Source organism: Vigna unguiculata, unplaced genomic scaffold, assembly GCF_037176805.1.
Source record: "Vigna unguiculata cultivar grain cowpea cultivar isolate G323 ecotype 2 unplaced genomic scaffold, ASM3717680v1 ptg000214l, whole genome shotgun sequence".
Classification (NCBI taxonomy): Eukaryota; Viridiplantae; Streptophyta; class Magnoliopsida; order Fabales; family Fabaceae; genus Vigna; species Vigna unguiculata.
Window position 1 is genome coordinate 40,648 of NW_028196851.1, and position 21,853 is coordinate 62,500.

Below are 21,853 nucleotides of genomic sequence, written 5' to 3' on the forward strand. Positions count from 1 at the left end.
TAAATTCATGAGGAAGTGGTATCTCTTTGGGATCTACTGCAGCATTTAGAAATTGGTTAATCGGTAAAGATACATGTATTTGATGTCCTGCCCAAGAAAGAGACCCCAACCCTAGGAGCCCTGTCAAATGGTGATTCAACATAGATTCTACATCTTGGAACCAAGCCAATTTTGGAGCAGCTTTGTGATAATGAAACCAACCAGCAAAAAGCATTAAGGCTGCAAAGACCAATGCACCAATTGCAGTACAATAGAGTTGTAATTCATTAGTTATTCCAGATGCTCTCCAAATCTGAAAAAAACCAGAGGTTATTTGTATTCCTCGGAACCCCCCCCCTACATCACCATTCAATATTTCTTGACCCACTATTGGCCAAACCACCTGAGCACTAGGCCTAATGTGAGTAGGATCACTTAACCATGCCTCATAATTGGAAAAACGAGCACCATGAAAATACATGCCACTCAGCCAAAGAAAGATGATAGAGAGTTGGCCAAAATGCGCACTAAAAACTTTTCGGGAAATCTCCTCTAAATCATTAGTATGGCTATCAAAATCATGAGCGTCAGCATGTAGGTTCCAGATCCAAGTAGTAGTATCTGGTCCCTTAGCTATTGTTCTTGAGAAATGACCAGGTTTTGCCCATTCCTCAAAAGAAGTTTTTATAGGATCCCTATCTACCAAAATTTTAACTTCTGGTTCCGGTGAACGAATAATCATTGAGTCCTCCTCTTTCCAGACAACACATACAAAGAGACCTGCCAACATAAAACAGAATTAGTGAACTTATTAGAGATGTTTCTATTGAGTTTTGTTCTCTCCTATCTCTCATGTATTGGATATCTTAGTAAATTTCATTTCTTTAGTTTTTCACTAGAACAATTATGATCTCGAAGTCAATTCGGGGCAAGTGTTCGAATCTATTATGACATAAGAGTGAGGCGCTCAACGGACCTATTTTAATCTTCTAAGACCTTTTTGGGAACTCTGAATGGAAGTTCAATAATTTTTCGTGCAGCCTAATCAAATGTATTCAGATTTTATTCTAATTCTATTCCTTAGATTTTATTTTTTTTTTTAGATAAAGTATAAGTATGTACTCTATTTCAAATTGAGCAGGCATTAGCATTCATTATTAGGCAATATACCTATATTTTATTTCTTTTTTTGAAGGTCTCTTTTCTTAATTTGATTGAATATTAGTTTAAATAACAGAAAAAAGGAGAAAATTATCTACTGTATCCACATCTCGTTTATTTCTATGAAATACTAGACAAAATCGAACAAAATTAGAAGGGATATATTTAAATTATGTGATTGGTCGTTCCTATAGAAATGATTTTTGAATTTGATAGGGACAAGAAACAAGAATTTATAACAATATATATTTATCTATCTATATCTTTATATAGATAGATAAATATATAAGAAAAAAAAGAAACAGAGTGTTCTTATTCAAAACGCCCTGTGATCTTCAACCAATTCTGTGCTGCAATATAATTACCGGGGGTGAGAGCTATAGCTTGTTTCCAATATTCAGCGGCTTGATTAAACCAAGACTCCGCAACTTCTGAGTCTCCCTGCCGAATGGCCTGTTCTCCTCGGTCGAAATAGGTGAGTCAATTCCTTTCCTTAGAACCGTACTTGAGAATTTCCTGACTCATACGGCTCAGTAGTCAATTCTTTTTTTGTTCTATTATCTTGAAGTTAACTAAAAGAAAAAAAGAAATTATTAATATGAGTTTCAAACTTTCATTTTTACTAATAAATAAAGAATTTCAAAGAATTTCATCTTTTTTTTTAGTTTTATCTTTTCTCCTACCTTCAGAAAAGGGAATCAAGCATTGGCATTAACGCCCTAATTCTAATTTTCTGAAAGGTAACTATCTCGATTTTATATATCATATACAAAAATATATGATAGATTCATTTCTATAGAATCTTGGTAAAAGTTTTTTCTTTCTTATCTTATAAGTTCTTATAAGTAAAGAGAAAATACTTTCTATCTTTGGGATTTGATACTACACCGCTGCTCAAAATACCAGGGGATCCTTTTTATTACATAAGTGGATTCCTGACTTCTTTATTTATCATGAGATAAGGAAGCAGTTTTTATTATATCGATTGAAAACCGTGTTAATTGATCCTTACGATGCTTCCTTTATCAATTAGATCTTTTATCCATAGAAAAAGAGGGTATCTAGACATATCGATTTCTTCATATTTTTACTTCTATGAAGTTTCTTTGCTACAGCTGATAAAAATCGTTGTTTTGAACGATATATATGTAGAAAGCCTTTCTTATTTATAATTATTTATATTTCTATATTTCTTATATTAAAATTTGTGGATTTGCTTGTTCTTTTCTTTTTTCTTTCTATAGTGGAGATAGTCGCACGTAATGACAGATCACGGCCATATTATTAAAAGCTTGGGGTAAAAATGGGTTTCGTTCGAGCGCCCGAAAATAATATTCCAAAGCTTTAGTATGTTCTCCGTTACTTGTGTGAATAAGGCCTATGTTATAAAGTATATAACTTCGATCATAGGGATCAATTTCCAGTCGCATAGCCTCATAATAATTCTGTAAAGCTTCTGCATAATTTCCTTCAGATTGAGCTGACATCCGTTACGGTCGTCATTCGGTTCAAAGAATCTCCGCTCCAGAACTGTACGTGAGATTTTCATCTCATACGGCTCCCCCCTTATGTGTGTAATGAGAAAAATCCATCAAATCAAAAAATATTCCAGTATTCTCATTCTCAACTGAACAGAGCTAGTGTTTTTACAATAAATCTCTAGCCAACCTTCCTGTCAAAAATTATTTCTTAACATTAAGTATGTAGGTACTTGATAAAAAAAAATAAGAACTTCAACAATTTCTTTGTCCTCTACGCTGCTTAATTTCCTGGAATTAGTCACCTCAATAATCTTCGATGGTTCTATGGGTATCCAAAATATGAACGAGATGGATATTTATTGTCCCAACCATTCCTGTTAGTCCCAATCTCGATAAGCCATGGATATAGATAGATACAAAGTTTTCGTGTCCTTGATTCCCAAGCGTAGTGCTTCTTTCCCAATGTTGCCTATCAGTACTAGTAATTTGGGGTTGACCTAACCCCATAAGTATAGGTATAACCTTTCGCTTAATACTAGAAACCTAAAATTCAAGCATATAAGGCTTCATTAATCGAGGATACACGACAGAAGGAATTAATCCTTTTATTTACAAATTTCACCTTCAACACGCGTGGGGTTTTTCCATTCCATTTTTTTTTGACCGAAATCGGTCAAAAAAAATGGAATCAAATCACACCATCTCTGTAATAAGTGAATGCCCTTTTTTCTCCTGAAGTTGTCGGAATTATTCGTAATAAGATATTGGCTACAATTGAAAAGGTCTTATCTATAAAATTTTCATTTATCCGAGATCTAGGCATAGGTAGAAATCCATTCTATAATTTAATTAATCATGGTGTGAGAAATCAATCCCACAAATAAAGGAATTGTATAATTATAATACAGTGCGAAATAACGTAAAAATGAACTCATCAATCAAATTTGTTTATCCTAAGACCTTGTAGGAGGTTTTTTTTTAATTTTACTTTGTATTTTTATAGTTTGAATAGGTTTTATGCATTTATGAAAAATAGGATTGATTCACTATTCAACATTCAACCGGTTTCTGGGCATCATTATATAGGAGAGATGGCCGAGTGGTTCAAGGCGTAGCATTGGAACTGCTATGTAGGCTTTTTGTTTACCGGGGGTTCGAATCCCTCTCTTTCCGAATCTTTACCAAATTCATCAATATTACTCATCCCAATGCATACCATTATTTCATATTTCAAATTTGTTTGTTGATATGGACAACTTTATATTCCTCATTTTTCGGTAATACAAAAAATAGTGGATAACGGGTGGGCAAGGAATAAAAATTTTCGCATATCCATGTCTATGATATATGAATAGCAGAAAATCCTTGTAAAAAAAACTCTTGTTATTTTAGTTAAGTTTAAGTTTGACGAGAATAATATTCTACAACCAGTAATTCATTTATTTTCAAACCAACCCATTTATTATCTATTATTTGATTAATTAAACCTTTATATTGGAAAGGGTGAACAGTCAAATGATTTGGCAATTTCTCATGGGGGGCTGAATCAAAATAATTTTGAATAAGAGTTTTAGATTTTTGTTCATCCTTTGCTGTAATAATATCTTGAGGTTTACAACGATAACTTGGTATATCCACTATACGACCATTAACTAAAACATGTCTATGGTTTATAAATTGGCGGGCTTGAGGAATAGTCGCAGCCATACCCAATCGAAAAAGTATGTTATCCAAGCGCATTTCAAGTAGTTGTAATAAAACCTGACCAGTTGATCCTTTAGCTTTTCCGGAGATACGAACGTATTTAAGCAATTGTCGTTCTGTAAGACCATAATGAAAACGCAATTTTTGTTTTTCTTCTAAACGAATACGATATTGAGATTTTTTACTGAAGCGCAATTGATTTCGAAATTCGTTTTTGACTGTTGGCCTTTTACTAGTAAGTCCTGGTAAATATCCTAGACGACGTATTTTTTTGAAACGAGGTCCTCTGTAACGTGACATAAAAACTCCTTTTTTAAAATGAAAAATCTTATAAATCGAAATGAAAACTAAACGAAATGAAAAATATTATAGAATTCTAAATGAAGCGAAATCTACTAAAGTTTTATAGTACAAAGAAGAATTAGATGAATTTTATCAATATCCGAATTTATTGTATATAAAAGAATACAAAAAAGTAGGTTAATTTCTTGATTTCTTCCGCAGAGATCGAACTCTCCCAATTTTTTATTTCTAAAAAAGATATTATCAATTATGTAAAAAACAAATAGAGAAAAGCCGGTTATCGGATTCGAACCGATGACCATCGCATTACAAATGCGATGCTCTAACCTCTGAGCTAAACCGGCTAATGTAAACGAAATATACATATGCAGAAGAATTGAATGGGATCTTAGTTATCAATTTTTAGTTATTTATAACAAAATTCAAATTAATACAAACATCAAAAATAGAGAAAGAAAATATAGAAAATCAAACCCAATTTTTATTATTTCTATTATTTATTTTATCTGATAACATAAAGTGCAAGATAATAATTAATATTATATTAATATAATTTATTTAATATAATTTATTTCGATCTACTATTCTAGATATATATTATTAAATTGATTTCTTTCAAAAAGATTATTTATTAGTACTTAAAGTAAATTTGAATAAATATAAATTTTAGTAAATATTTATTAAGGAATTCCATATTTCTAAGTAAATGTCTAATTCTATATTATATTCAATTAAAAGAATGGTTTTTTTTAGCCACTAGATTCGTTTTAGTTATATAAATTGTATATGAATAAATGGATTGTTTATTTTCTTTTTTTTTTTAAGCAAAAACAAAAAAAAAAAAAGAATCGACCATTCGAGTATTCTAAATTGTATGAAAAAAGAAGATAAGTAGGTACATAGAAGATAAGTAGATATGTGGTCTATATCTGTGTATATTGAATTGTTAATATATAGATATTAGAATTAGTTCTGATTCAAACAAATAAAGGTATCCAATATAGATGAAATAAAATCTATAAAATTGGAGAAAGGGGTTTTTAATATTTAATAAAATAATATGTATTTAATGAATTCAAAAGTTCCCGCATAATTCTCATAATAGAAATGAAAAAAAAAGCATTCTATTATAATCAGATTCAAATAAAAAAAAAGATGGGGATATGGCGAAATTGGTAGACGCTACGGACTTAATTGGATTGAGTTTTGGTATGGAAACTTACCAAGTAATAATTTTCAAATTCAGAGAAACCCTGGAATTCACAATGGGCAATCCTGAGCCAAATCCTGTTTTCTGAAAACAAATAAAAATTCAGAAAGTGATAATAAAAAAGGGATAGGTGCAGAGACTCTATGGAAGCTGTTCTAACAAACGAAATTGACGACTTTTTTTATTGCATTAGTAAAAGAATCCTTTCACCAAAATTACAGGAATGGATCAAAGATAAACATTTAGAAACATATATATATACTGAAATACTCTTTCAATTTGTTACTTTTTATTTTATTATTGAAGATCTATTTGTGATAAAAATATTCACAAATGAAAAATGTGAATCAAATCAATTCGAAGTTGAAGAAAAGATGGAATATTTATTGATGAAATTATTCACTTCATCATAATCGGCTAAAACCCTTGAAGAACTGATAAATCAGATGAGAATAAAGATAGAGTCCTATTCTACATGTCAATACCGACAACAATGAAATTGAAAGTAAGAGGAAAATCCGTCGACTTAAGAAATCATGAGGGTTCAAGTCCCTCTATCCCCAAAAATACTTTTTCATTTTCTAATTTTTTTCCTATATCCTCTCTATCTTGAAGTCCTTATTTATGTGTTTTATTCGATTTATTATTTCCCAACGAAATTGGAATTTTTATTTTCATCAATTTCCTATCTATCATAATTTTCTTATCTATCATAATGACAAGGGACGAGTTTTGGAATAGATATAAATATATATGTGAAACACATAGAATTTTTTTTAATCAGAAATGTATAAATTAATATCTTATTTTTTAGCAAGGAATTTTCATATGCGTAATTAACGATTAACAATAAAAAATAATTATTACTGCGGAAACTCACTTACAAACTTTTTTTTTACTTAGTTGATATAGATTCATTAACATAGATTTTAAAAATCTTTTAAAATCAAAGTATTAAGCTTCAAGAATGGTCGGGATAGCTCAGTTGGTAGAGCAGAGGACTGAAAATCCTCGTGTCACCAGTTCAAATCTGGTTCCTGACACAAGATTCATTTGTATGAGTATCTATCCCCCATATTCATTTTAATGAATATGGGGGATAGATACTCATACAAATTTGTGTTCTTCTAGATTCTGATACATAACATATTTCTTTGATCTATTTAGGTATCTGTAGATATACTTTTCCTAGATGATTAAAGAATAGATGCAATTTTTTATTAGGTATATTCGCTTATCTATAGTATCTATATATATATAGATATAGATATATAGATAATGAATTCTTTATCTATTTTTTTCCTTTTTTTTCTGCGATACAAAAAAAGGTTTCTATTTCCATAATATTCGAGTGGTTTAATTAGTTGGTTAAAAGACCTAAAAGTCGAAGTTCTGGGGTGGAGTGAGAATATTAAGAATTCATCTGAGAAGGATTACCAAAATAGAATCGAGCCCTTTTCTTTGTGTTTTTTTTTTCGTGGCCGTATAATTGATGGTGATGTGCACGTTATATAGTTTATTATAAAGATAAAGAATTAGTTTATTATAAAGATAAAGAATTTTTGCAGTTCATCCTATTTCTTTTATTGGCTTGGCTGATAAGAACTCAGTATTGTTTTTGTTTTAGAATCTTAAGAAACTCCTATCCATCCTATTTTAAACCCTATAATTATTCATTCTATTATTTCTGAATTTTGTGATTTCTCACATAATAATATCTGAATGCAACTTCCATTACTCTGCCTGATTTAATGTCAATCAATTATTTTGTCTGATCTATAACAGAATGTACTTATATTCTTTGACTGGGGTTGCAGAAGTTTGGATTAGTTTATTATTTTTATCATTTAGTGAGCATCTTGTATTTCATAAAAATTTGGAGCAATATAATCTTTACGCAAAGGCCATCCTATCCAATTTTCGGGCATTAAAATACGTCTTAGACGCGGATGACTATCATAAGAGATTCCCAACATATCATAAGATTCCTTTTCTTGAAAATCCGCACTTTTCCAAACCCAAAAAATCGAAGGAATTCTGGGATTTTTTCCTTGATACAAATATTTTTATGCATACCTCTTCGGGTTGATTTATACCATACTCTATTCTTGTAAAATGATATACACTAGCTAAGAGTCCTCCGGGTGCTACATCATAGGCACATTGAGAACGTAGATAATTGTAACCATATACATATAAAATGACAGCAATGGAATGCCAATCCTCGGGCTTTATTTGTAAAGTCTCTATTCCTAGGTAATCGAAACCCAAGGATCTATGAATTAGTCCATGTTTGACTAGCCAAGAAGACAAACGACCTTGCATTTTTTGCTTCTCCTAAATTTTTTTTATGAGTTTGGTATTAGTATTTTCTATTACGATGAAATTTTTAAAATACGATGAAATTTTTAAAAAAGGAATTGCTTTTTATTATTGTACTTTAAAAAAATGTGTCAGACGATATCTCTGAAGTAGATGGCGGTTGATAGAAAAATTCTTGACCATAATTGTCAGTATAAGTACTGTATCCAACATGAAACTTATGGTTGGTAGTAAAACATCTATTCTCTCGTTGAAAACTCATTGGATCTTCATATATTTCTCGAGATATTTTCTTACGAAGTTTTGTTATAGCATCTATAATGGCCTCCGGTTTAGGTGGACAGCCCGGCAAATATACATCTACAGGAATTAGCTTATCTACGCCTCGAACAGTACTATAAGAATCGGTACTAAACATCCCCCCCGTAATTGTACAGGCTCCCATAGCAATAACATATTTAGGTTCGGGCATTTGTTCATATAATCGAACTAAAGAAGGGGCCATTTTCATAGTTACAGTGCCCGCTGTTAAAATTAGGTCCGCCTGCCTAGGACTCGATCGTGGTACTAGTCCATAACGATCAAAATCGAATCGTGATCCTATTAATGAAGCAAATTCAATGAAGCAACAACTCGTACCATAAAGAAGCGGCCATAAACTGGATAATCTTGACCAATTTGAAAAATCATTTAATGTCGTTGAAATAACTGAATTTTGGGTTGTTTGATCAAGTAAGGGAAACTCAATGGAATTCATAATTGTCTCAATATTTTTTTTTCTAATTGTCTAAATAGTCAAGAATTAAGACCATTCTAATGCCCCCTTTCGCCATGCATAAACTGAACCAACAATTAGGATAAGCACGAATAAGAAAGCTTCTAAAAATACGGATACCCCTAATACATCGAAACTCATTGCCCATGGATAAAGAAAAACCGTTTCAACATCAAAAACAACAAAAATGAGAGCAAACATATAATAACGGATTCGAAATTGTAACCAAGCATCGCCTATTGGTTCTATTCCGGATTCATAACTAGAAAGTTTTTCCGGTCCCTTGCTAATGGGGGCTAAAATTCCAGAAATTAGAAATGCCAAAATAGGAATCAAACTTGATATTATTAGAAATGCCCAAAAAATATCATATTCGTAAAGAAGAAACATAAAAGTACTCCTCTGAATGTAGAAAATATACCAAATTCATTTTCATTTTTAGTCTAAAGTCTCCATTTTTTTAGACTAGCTGAATATACTAATATTAATATTATTCTATCGAATATGAATATGTTCGAATAGAAAGTTACAAATTGTTTTTTTTTTAGTAATAGTCTTAGTAATGAGATCTATTCGATCCAAAATAGTATTAATATTATTAGTATCTGTAGGAATATTAGGGCTATACGGACTCGAACCGTAGACCTTCTCGGTAAAACAGATCAAACTAATTATTATCTAAATGATTTAAATTGTTTTCAAAACCCAACATGCATTTTTTTTTGCATTGAGCTTTTTCATTAACTGATAAAAATATTAGTTAGTCCACCATCTTTTTTTTTTTTTACAGTAAAGAATAAAGAGATGATTCCCTATGCTCTTCTTTTTTATTTGTATAACAATCAAAGAGCACTACCAAAGTGTTTCAAAGAAGGATTATCTTGACGTAGGTCTGCTTCTGGCCTAGATCAACTTAAGTTAAATGGACTCTTTATCCACCTACTAAAATTAAAATAGAAGATAAGAAATGACACTTCATACACCTTAAAGTTCATAAAATAGGAAGAAAAGATAATCTTTTTTAGGTCCCTATACCCTTTATGTTTAGCATTGACGAGAAATGGGTATTCACCTTATCAATATCTCAAATCAATTATGGATTCGATTTTATGGCTAAACCCTTTGTCAGGCTAGTGTTCTCTTGTTTTGTTCCTTAAAATGGAGTAAGACACCGATTTCTTACTATAAGATAAACTTTTTTAATTACAAGATGAACTCCTCTGAAAAAAAGCATTGGCGCTCGTGTAAACGAGGTGCTCTACCTAACTGAGCTACAGCCCTTGTGTTTTTGATACATATTTTATCATAGTATGAAGATAATTGCTTGTCAAGATGAATATTACATGATCGAATCCCTTGAACGGGGGTTGGTATTGCTTATCAGTAATTTTACATTTATAATCAATTAATCTGATAGATGGGTACTCTTCTTTTTTTTTTTTTGAGGAGGAGTCCTAAATTACCTACTTAACTCAGTGGTTAGAGTATTGCTTTCATACGGCGGGAGTCATTGGTTCAAATCCAATAGTAGGTAAGGTATAGTTATAACTTATTAGATACCTTTGACTGTGGTATCTAATAAGCTTTTCTACTTACTTTTTTCTTCTGACTGTTTTCTTTTTTCTTTTTATTGTTTTCGGATATTGGGACGCATCAATTTCAACTTGTTATGAAATAACATTGATAGCCTCTACTCGTGTTCTAGCTCGTCTAAGAGCTAGATTTGCCTCAATTGTTTGTCTCTTGCCTTCAGCCTTATTCAAATTAGTTTCTGCTATTTCAAGAGTTTGCTGTGCTTCTTGTGGATCAATGTCACTACCCTTTTCCGCATCATTTACTAAAACAGTTATCTCATTATTATTTATTCTAGCAAACCCCCCCATCAGAGCCATTGTTAACCATTGGTCTTTAAGACGTATTCTCAAAATACCTATATCGACAGCTGAGGCAATAGGCGCATGATTAGGTAATACTCCAATTTGTCCGCTATTAGTAGGTAAAATGATTTCCTTCACTTCTGAATCCCAAACAATTCGATTGGGGGTCAATACACAAAGATTTAAAGTCATTTCTTCAAATTGCTCTCCGTTTCTAAGTTCGTAGCCTTCGCAGTAGCTTCATCGATATTACCTACCAAATAAAAGGCTTGTTCAGGAAGACCGTCTAATTCTCCAGAAAGAATCAAATTAAACCCTCTAATTGTTTCTACTAGACCAACATATTTTCCAGCCGAACCGGTAAAAACTTCTGCTACGAAAAAAGGTTGTGATAAGAAACGCTCAATTTTTCGTGCTCTTGCTACGGTTAAGCGATCTTCTTCGGATAATTCGTCCAAGCCAAGGATAGCTATAATGTCTTGAAGTTCTTTGTAACGTTGTAAAGTTTGTTTAACTCGTTGCGCAGTCTCATAATGTTCTTCACCAACGATTCGAGGTTGGAGCATAGTTGAGGTTGAATCTAAAGGATCTACTGCTGGATAGATACCTTTGGCGGCTAATCCTCTTGATAGTACAGTAGTAGCATCTAAATGTGCAAATGTCGTAGCAGGAGCAGGGTCAGTTAAATCGTCGGCAGGTACATAAACTGCTTGAATAGAAGTTATGGACCCTTCTTTGGTAGAAGTGATTCTTTCTTGTAAAGAACCCATTTCAGTACTAAGAGTGGGTTGATAACCCACAGCAGAGGGCATTCGACCCAATAAGGCAGATACTTCAGATCCTGCTTGAACGAAGCGGAAGATATTGTCGATAAATAGAAGTACATCTTGCTCATTGACATCTCGAAAATATTCCGCCATAGTTAGGGCAGTTAAACCAACTCTCATACGAGCTCCGGGTGGTTCATTCATTTGACCATATACTAAAGCTACTTTGGATTCTGCAATATTTTGTTCATTAATTACTCCAGATTCTTTCATTTCCATATAAAGATCATTTCCCTCGCGAGTACGCTCACCTACTCCGCCAAATACAGATACACCTCCATGAGCTTTGGCAATGTTATTGATCAATTCCATAATAAGTACTGTTTTACCCACTCCAGCTCCACCGAAAAGTCCTATTTTTCCTCCACGACGATAAGGAGCTAAAAGATCTACTACTTTTATTCCTGTTTCAAAAATAGATAATTTTGTATCTAATTGTATAAAGGTAGGCGCAGATCTATGAATGGGAGATGTTGTACGAGTATCTACAGGACCTAAATTATCAATCGGCTCTCCAAGCACGTTGAAAATTCGTCCTAGAGTTGCTCCGCCTACTGGAACACTTAGGGGAGTTCCTGTGTCAATAACTTGCATTCCTCTCATTAGACCATCTGTAGCACTCATAGCTACAGCCCTAACTCGATTATTTCCTAATAATTGTTGTACTTCACAAGTCACATTAATTTGTTGACCAACAGTATCTCGACCCTTAACTACCAGAGCATTGTAAATATTAGGCATCTTCCCCGGGGGAAAGGCTACATCTAGTACCGGACCAATTATTTGGTCAATATGTCCCAGATTTTTTTTTTCAATCGAAGAAACTTCAGGACCGGAAGTAGGAGGATTTATTCGCATATCAAAAGCCAATTTTTTTTTCCGAAAAAGTTTTTAAATCAAAAAGAAATGTTCGATAAGAAAGCAAGTTGATCGGTTAATTCAAAAAGAAATAAGAAATGGGAGTTAGTACTCCATTTTTTTGGTACTATTCCATCAATCCTCTTTAACTGTTTACTTACTTATTCAAATTCAATTATTGAATTCTTAAGCTTACTGCAGTTATTTTGAAAATTTCAATTGGATAAAATCTTTCGAAAGTCTTTTCTTTTTTTCTATCATTCTAGAAAATATCATCTATATTCTGTATGGAATTCGAACCTGTACCTTAATTTAGAATTCATTTTTTTTATCATTGGCTTTCGTATTTCCTCAGTAGACAATTTTTTAGACTTACCCTCTGTTTCCCTATTTTTTGACCTCTTTTTTTATTTTCCGGGGAGAAAGCTGCCTATTTTTACATCTAGGATTTACATAGACAACATATATCACTGTCAAGATTAAGAATAAATTATTATTATTATTTAGATTAGATCTTTCGATTTCAAAATTAAAAAATAAGATCAAATTGAAAAAAAAAAAAGATTGGGTTGCGCCATACATAGAAAAGAGTATACAATAATGATGTATTTGACAAATCAAATACCATCGTTTAATTTAATAATAACATAACGAACCTTTGGGATTAATTGATAATAGTAGTTGATTTTTGTAAAAGATTTCATTAACTCCTAAGTCATATCGAGTAGACCTTATTGTTTCAAGAATTCTTAATTCAAGAGTTGTAGGGAGGGATTTATGTCACCACAAACAGAGACTAAAGCAAGTGTTGGGTTCAAAGCTGGTGTTAAAGATTATAAATTGAATTATTATACTCCTGAGTATGAAACCAAAGATACTGATATCTTGGCAGCATTTCGAGTAACTCCTCAACCTGGAGTTCCACCTGAAGAAGCAGGTGCTGCGGTAGCCGCCGAATCTTCTACTGGTACATGGACAACTGTGTGGACCGATGGGCTTACCAGTCTTGATCGTTACAAAGGACGATGCTATCACATCGAACCTGTTGCTGGGGAAGAAAATCAATATATTGCTTACGTAGCTTATCCTTTAGACCTTTTTGAAGAAGGTTCTGTTACTAACATGTTTACTTCTATTGTCGGTAATGTATTTGGGTTCAAGGCACTGCGTGCTCTACGTCTGGAGGATTTGCGAATCCCAACCGCTTATATTAAAACTTTCCAAGGTCCGCCTCACGGCATCCAAGTTGAGAGAGATAAATTGAACAAGTATGGTCGTCCCCTATTAGGATGTACTATTAAACCTAAATTGGGGTTATCCGCTAAGAATTATGGTAGAGCTGTTTATGAATGTCTTCGTGGGGGACTTGATTTTACCAAAGATGATGAAAATGTGAATTCCCAACCATTTATGCGTTGGAGAGACCGTTTCTTATTTTGTGCTGAAGCGATTTTTAAATCACAGGCTGAAACAGGTGAAATCAAAGGGCATTACTTGAATGCAACTGCGGGTACATGCGAAGAAATGATGAAAAGAGCTGTATTTGCCAGAGAATTAGGCGTTCCTATCGTAATGCATGATTATTTAACAGGGGGATTCACTGCAAATACTAGCTTGGCTCATTATTGCCGAGATAATGGTCTACTTCTTCATATACATCGTGCAATGCATGCAGTTATCGACAGACAAAAGAATCATGGTATGCACTTTCGTGTATTAGCTAAAGCATTACGTTTGTCTGGTGGAGATCATGTTCACTCCGGTACCGTAGTAGGTAAACTTGAAGGGGAAAGAGATATCACTTTAGGTTTTGTTGACTTACTGCGTGATGATTTTGTTGAAAAAGATCGAAGTCGTGGTATTTATTTCACTCAGGATTGGGTTTCTCTACCAGGTGTTCTGCCTGTTGCTTCGGGAGGTATTCACGTTTGGCATATGCCTGCTCTGACCGAAATCTTTGGAGATGATTCCGTACTTCAATTTGGCGGAGGAACTTTAGGACACCCTTGGGGAAATGCACCAGGTGCTGTAGCTAATCGAGTAGCTCTTGAAGCCTGTGTGAAGGCTCGAAATGAAGGACGTGATCTTGCTCGTGAAGGTAATGAAATTATCCGTGAGGCTAGCAAATGGAGTCCTGAATTAGCTGCTGCTTGCGAAGTATGGAAGGAGATCAAATTTGAATTCGAAGCAATGGATACTATTTGAATTCGAAGCAATGGATACTTTGGATTAATTGCAATTAAACTCGGCACAATCTTTTCCTAAAAGAAGGATTGAGCCGAATACAAAGATACTTAATTATTAAACAGATTTCTATCTTTCGTATTGGAATAGAAGCATAGTAAGTAGACGATATTTTACGAAAAAAGTGATTACAATTTATAAGGGAAACTGGCTATTGCCTTTTTCGATGTGAATTTCACATAATAGGGAAGTTGTTCCATTTCTATATGAAATTTGTATTTTCCTATTGATTTCTATATTTCTATAATTTTATACGTTTTTTTAGTTTAGAATATCATTTTAGAATAAAAAAAGATATATATATATTTAAATAATTTTTCTTATAAGTAATTCTAACATAATACTAATAATCGAATTAATAAGATTGAAAATCTTATTAATTCGATTGTATTTATTCGATTGTATTTTTTTTTCAATACTAATATTGACAACACTGTATCAAATAAATATAATCCGATCGTGAATAAATTGATCACCTTACTTACGTTAAATAGGCGTTATTACTTCATCAAATGGTAGGTTCATTGGTTTTCTTTCTGCGAGACAAACAAGAAAAACTTTGTTAATGAATAAGTAAGTGAATTGAAAGGTAAACACGAATATATATACGAAAATATTAGATCTATATATACCAATATATATATAGTCTTATATATATAATAATAATGGATAACTCTAACATAGTATTTCAAGAACATAGTATTTAAATAGGTGGTATATCTTTTTTTAGTTTTTTAGACAATTCAATTTTGTAATTTTATTTTTTTGATTGCGATTGGGTATAAATATCCACCTTATTTTTTAAATTGTAATGGGGTTGCTAACTCAATGGTAGAGTACTCGGCTTTTAAGAGCGACTCTATTTTTTACGCATTTCTATGAAGCAATGGGTTCGTCGATACTATCGGTAGAGCTTGTAAAACCACGACTGATCCAGAAAGGAATGACTGGAAAAAGTAGCATGTCGTATCAATGAAGAATTCTAAAAATATTTCATTCTTTTAGGATCCAGCTCAAATTTTTGTTTGAATTTTTGGCTCGTAACAAAAAAAATTCCGTTGGGTTTGATTAATAAAGGGATAGAACTTGGTGGTTCTAATTCTAATAGGGAAACAAAAAGCATCGAGCTTTCATTTATTTTTTATTTGGATCATTACCCCATCTAATTGTACGTTAAAAATAGGTTAGTGCTTGATGTGGGAAAAGCTTTTCTGGTGAATGGTTTATTTTTGTTATGAGTCCTAACTATATAGCTATTTTCCATTATCTTTTGGTATTTTGGGGTAGCGATAAATGTGTAAAAGAAAGAGTATATTGATAAAGATATTTTTTCCAAAATCAAAAGAGCGATTAGGTAAAAAAAAAATAAAGGATTCTTAATTAGCTCGTTATCCTAGAACAAAAATTAGGCAAAAAATCGATTAGAGAGAGTCCGTTAATGGGTTTTACTTCTCTAGGTATATATTTATACCTATAATTTTCTGTTTTGACCATATCGCACTATGTATCATTTGATAATCCAATGAATCTCTGATTCTTTGTTTGACCAAATAGACTTTTTTTTTTTTAATGGAGCAATATCAAGCATATTTAGAACTCCGTAGATCTCGATACCAGGACATCCTATACCCACTTTTTTTTCGGGAATCTATTTATGGACTAGCTTATGCTCATGAGTCCTTTTTTATAGAAAATGTCGATTATAACAATAAATTTAGTTTACTAATTGTAAAACGTTTAAGTACTCGAATGTATCAACAGACTCATTTCATTCTTTTTGTTAATGATTCTAAAAAAAATACTTTTGTGGGTTATAATTATCATTTTTTTTCTCAAATAATATTAGAAGGTTTTGGTATCGTCGTGGAGATTCTATTTTCTCTACAATTATTTAGCTCTTCCTTAAGGGGATTAGAAATCGTAAAATCTTATAAAAATTTTCAATCAATTCATTCGATCTTTCCCTTTTTCGAAGATCAACTGATATATTTAAATCATAAGTCAGATATACGAATACCCTATCCTATCCATCTGGAAATCTTGGTTCAAATCCTGCGATATTCGATAAAAGATGTCTCTTTCTTTCATTTAATAAGGTTGTTTTTTTATTACTATTATAATTGGAATAGTCTTTTTCCTCCAAAAAAATGGATTTTTACTTTTTTTTCAAAAAGGAATCGAAGAATTTTCTTGTTCCTATATAATTTATATGTATGGGAATATGAATCTATCTTTCTTTTTCTACGTAACAAATCCTCTCAGTTACAGTTAAAACATTTTCGCGTTTTTTTTGAGCGAATTTTTTTCTATGAAAAAATAAAACATCTTGTAGAAGTATCTACTAAGAATTGTTCATATACTTTCTTCTTCTTTAAGGATACTTTCATCCATTATGTTAGATATCAAGGAAAATCAATTCTGGTTTTAAAGAATACTCCTTTTTTGATAAATAAATGGAAATACTATTTTATATATTTATGGCAATGTCATTTTGATATTTGGGCTGGACTAGAAACGATCTATATAAACGAATTATCTCAGTATTCATTTCACTTTTTAGGCTATTTTTTAAGTATTCCACTAAATCTTTCAGTAGTACGAAGTCAAATGTTGCAAAATTCATTTCTTATTAAAATTGTTATAAAAAAACTTGATACAATAGTTCCCATTATTCCTCTAATGAGATCATTGGCTAAAACAAAATTTTGTAATGTAATGGGTCATCCTATTAGTAAGCCGGTTTGGGCCAATTTATCTGATTTTGATATTATTGACCGGTTTTTGCGCATATGCAGAAATTTTTCTCATTATTACAATGGATCTGCAAAAAAAAAGAGTTTCTATCAAATAAAATATATACTTCGGTTTTCTTGTATAAAAACTTTGGCTCGTAAGCATAAAAGTACTGTGCGCATTTATTTGAAAAAATTAAGTTCAGAAAAATTATTGCAAGAATTTTTTACAGAAGAAGATCTTTTTTCTTTGATTTTTCCAAGAACTTCTTTTACTTTGCGTAGGTTTTATAGAGGTCGTATTTGGTATTTGGATATTCTTTTAAGAAACGATTTCGTCAATTATTTATAATTGAAAATAGGTTATGTTATTTTTTAAATCGGTGTAAATTGATAAAACGAACTTCCTTCTTTTTATTCAATGAGGATAAAAAAATCATTTTTTTTAGTCTTCTATATCTATATATAGGATTTTGAAATGCTCATGTAGTCAGAGTCAAGATTCGGGGTTAATGAATTAAATATTATATTTCACTTTCTTAGAGTCTTTTGCTAGGCAAGTAATTAAGGTTTAGATGTATACATAGGGAAAGCCGTGTGCAATGAAAACTGCAAACACGGCTTGGGGAGGGATTTTTTCTTGTTTTATTCTATTGTTGAATTTTATTCAAGAATAAATTATCTACTTCATCCGACTAGTTCCGGGTTCAAGTCCCGGGCAACTCATTTTTGTAGATCGATGTTGTATTATATCTATATTTCTATTCTCTATTTCTATAAATAGAATGATATATAGAAAATAAACTTTTTTTATGAATCAATGAAATGGGATAAACAAGGTAAATTCGGATAAACCGAAATGAATAAGAACATACTAATGAATAAGAACATACTATGGATATTAGTATTGGTTGACACTGGTATATAAGTCATGTTATACTGTTGAATAACAAGTCCTCAAATTCTCGCATTATAGAGAATTTTTGTGCTTGGGAGTCCCTAATGATTAAATGAACCAAGATTTTACCATGACTGCAATTTTAGAGAGACGCGAGAGCGAAAGCCTATGGGGTCGCTTCTGTAATTGGATAACCAGCACCGAAAATCGTCTTTACATTGGATGGTTTGGTGTTTTGATGATTCCTACTTTATTGACTGCAACTTCTGTATTTATTATCGCTTTTATCGCTGCCCCTCCAGTAGATATTGATGGTATTCGTGAGCCTGTTTCTGGATCTCTACTTTATGGAAACAATATCATTTCTGGTGCGATTATTCCTACTTCTGCGGCTATAGGTTTGCATTTTTATCCGATCTGGGAAGCAGCTTCTGTTGATGAGTGGTTATACAACGGCGGTCCTTATGAACTAATTGTTCTACACTTCTTACTTGGTGTAGCTTGCTACATGGGTCGTGAGTGGGAACTTAGTTTTCGTCTGGGTATGCGTCCTTGGATTGCTGTTGCATATTCAGCTCCTGTTGCAGCCGCTACTGCTGTTTTCTTGATCTATCCTATTGGTCAAGGAAGCTTTTCGGATGGTATGCCTCTAGGAATTTCAGGTACTTTCAATTTTATGATTGTATTTCAGGCTGAGCATAATATTCTTATGCATCCATTTCACATGTTAGGTGTAGCTGGTGTATTCGGCGGCTCCCTATTCAGTGCTATGCATGGTTCCTTGGTAACTTCTAGTTTGATCAGGGAAACCACAGAAAATGAATCCGCTAATGAAGGTTACAGATTTGGTCAAGAGGAAGAAACTTATAATATTGTAGCTGCTCATGGTTATTTTGGCCGATTAATCTTCCAATATGCAAGTTTCAACAATTCTCGTTCTTTACATTTCTTCCTAGCTGCTTGGCCTGTAGTAGGTATTTGGTTTACCGCTTTAGGTATCAGCACTATGGCTTTCAACTTAAATGGTTTTAATTTCAACCAATCCGTAGTTGATAGTCAAGGTCGTGTAATAAATACCTGGGCTGATATTATTAACCGAGCTAACCTTGGTATGGAAGTAATGCATGAACGTAATGCTCATAATTTCCCTCTAGATCTAGCTGCGATGGAAGCTCCATCTGTTAATGGATAAAATTTTGATCTTAATTTAAAGTAGACGAGTTTTTGTTTAAAAATAAAGGAGCAATATCAACTTTGTTAATATTGCTCCTTTATATTGGATATTGGATTAGTAATCTTTTTTTTAGATTTCTATAGATTTATACATACGTTTTTGATTGATTTAATGATTCCTTATCTTTTTTTTTTTCCTTTGTTAGAAAAAAAAGGATAATGAAAAGGTAGAATTTGAGATATAGATCATTTTTACTATAAGGGCGGATGTAGCCAAGTGGATCAAGGCAGTGGATTGTGAATCCACCATGCGCGGGTTCAATTCCCGTCGTTCGCCCATATCTATATATAGATAGATATAGATATTGTTTAGGTTTTCAAGTATAAATCTGAAATAAAGAAAAATGGCTACTTCTAAAACTTATAAGTACGAATTCTTCAAAATAATAATTATTACAAAAGATATATTTTTGAGATAAAATAGATACATTTATCTATTTCACAAAAAAAGAATATATCCATATCGTGGTTTCCTCTTATAATACCTCAGGTGCTAATGAAACTATTTTAGTGAAATTTAACTGTCTCAATTCCCGGGCGATTGCGCAAAAGATTCGAGTTCCTTTTGGATTTCCTTCTTGATCAATTATAACTGCAGCATTATCATCATACTGAATTATTATACCGTTGCTACGTTTTAGTTGTTTACAAGTACGTACAATTACAGCTCTGATCACTTCAGATTTTTCTAAGTTCGTATTTGGTACTGCTTGTTTGATTACAGCAACAACAATGTCGCCAATATAAGCATATCGTCGATTACTAGCTCCTAGGATTCGAATACACATCAGTTCACGTGCTCCGCTGTTATCCGCTACATTCAAATGAGTTTGAGGTTGAATCATATCATTTTTTTATTATTTCAATCTAAAAAAGGAAGTAAAAATATTTTGTGTTCAAAAAAAAAGGAACCTATTATTGCCTTTTTTCTTTTCATTCTAAAGACCTATTTTCTTTGGTTCTCTTTTATTATCCTGAAATAATGAATTGAGTTCGTATCGGCATTTTGGATGATGCTATTGAAATAGCCTTTCTTGCTATATTTTCTGGTACTCCACCCATTTCATAAAGTATTTTCCCAGGTTTAACAACAGCTACCCAATATTCGGGAAATCCTTTTCCTGAACCCATACGTGTTTCAGTAGGTCTTACTGTAACCGGTTTGTCTGGAAAAATACGTACCCATATTTGTCCACCTCGGCGAACATTTCTTGACATTGCCCGCCGTCCCGCTTCTATTTGTCTAGATGTTATCCAAGCTGGCTCAAGTGCCTGAAGAGCATATCTTCCGAAGCAAATATTATTACCTCGATAGGATATTCCCTTCATTCTTCCTCTATGTTGTTTACGAAATCTGGTTCTTTGGGGGTTATAATTGATGGTTGTTTTTCAATTCCATCTTTATTACAGAACCGTACATGAGATTTTCACCTCATACGGCTCCTCGCGAATGAAGTAATTCAAATATCTATATCTATATGGATATAGATTCTATCTAATCGATAAAATAATAGAAATAGTCATATGTTTAGTAAATAACGAAATCTCGGTATTTTTTGAGATTTCATACAATCTTCGAAATTTTTAGATCTTGTTTTCAATATCGATTCTTAGAATTGGCAAAAATATAAAAAAATTCAATAAAAGAAAAATTCTCGCGGGCGAATATTTACTCTTTTATTCTCAAATTCAGATGTAATGAAATTCAGATGTTAATGTAGGGTACAACTCCTAAAAAATGGATTGTTTTTAGGTTTCTTCCGCCATCCCACCTAAGAAATCATTAAGATTTGTTTTCTTTAAGATTTTTTTAATAAAATCTTAAGTCTTAAGTATTTGCAGGTTTCGTCGTTCCCATCGCCTCTCGATTAATGGTTAGGTTTTAATTCGACAATGGAGCCTTTCTCATAGCTAAAAATTAATAAAATTTTTTTAGAATAGAATATTCATTTCTTTTTTCGTGAATCAATATTATCAGTTTTTCTTGATTCAGAGCTCTTAATTTATTGACATTAAAAATAAAAAAAAAATATATATATTATTCTTTTTTATTTTTAAGGATGCTTTAATACACTATCTTTTCTGAGATGACCCATAGACCTTTACATATTCGAATTCTATATCATTGATATATTTTAATCTCTTTCTTTCACCTTTTCTTTTATCTATATATTTTTATTGCTTTACAACTAAATAATCTTTTTTTTCTTTTATCTTTCACAATTTTTCAGTTGCTATATTCTTTTTTT

At 32.2% G+C, this 21,853-nt stretch overlaps 3 non-coding genes across 3 annotated transcripts; 2 read left to right on the forward strand and 1 right to left on the reverse strand.

Moving 5' to 3' along the window:
- The first annotated feature begins 3,706 nt into the window (after positions 1-3,706).
- On the forward strand, positions 3,707-3,794 carry TRNAS-GGA (transfer RNA serine (anticodon GGA)). Its single transcript has one exon. It is a non-coding gene; the product is annotated as a tRNA-Ser (tRNA).
- Positions 3,795-4,899: 1,105 nt separating this feature from the next.
- TRNAT-UGU (transfer RNA threonine (anticodon UGU)) lies at positions 4,900-4,972 on the reverse strand. The gene has a single exon. It is a non-coding gene; the product is annotated as a tRNA-Thr (tRNA).
- A 1,836-nt stretch (positions 4,973-6,808) lies between these two features.
- Positions 6,809-6,881, forward strand: TRNAF-GAA (transfer RNA phenylalanine (anticodon GAA)). Its single transcript has one exon. It is a non-coding gene; the product is annotated as a tRNA-Phe (tRNA).
- The last annotated feature ends 14,972 nt before the right edge of the window (positions 6,882-21,853 follow it).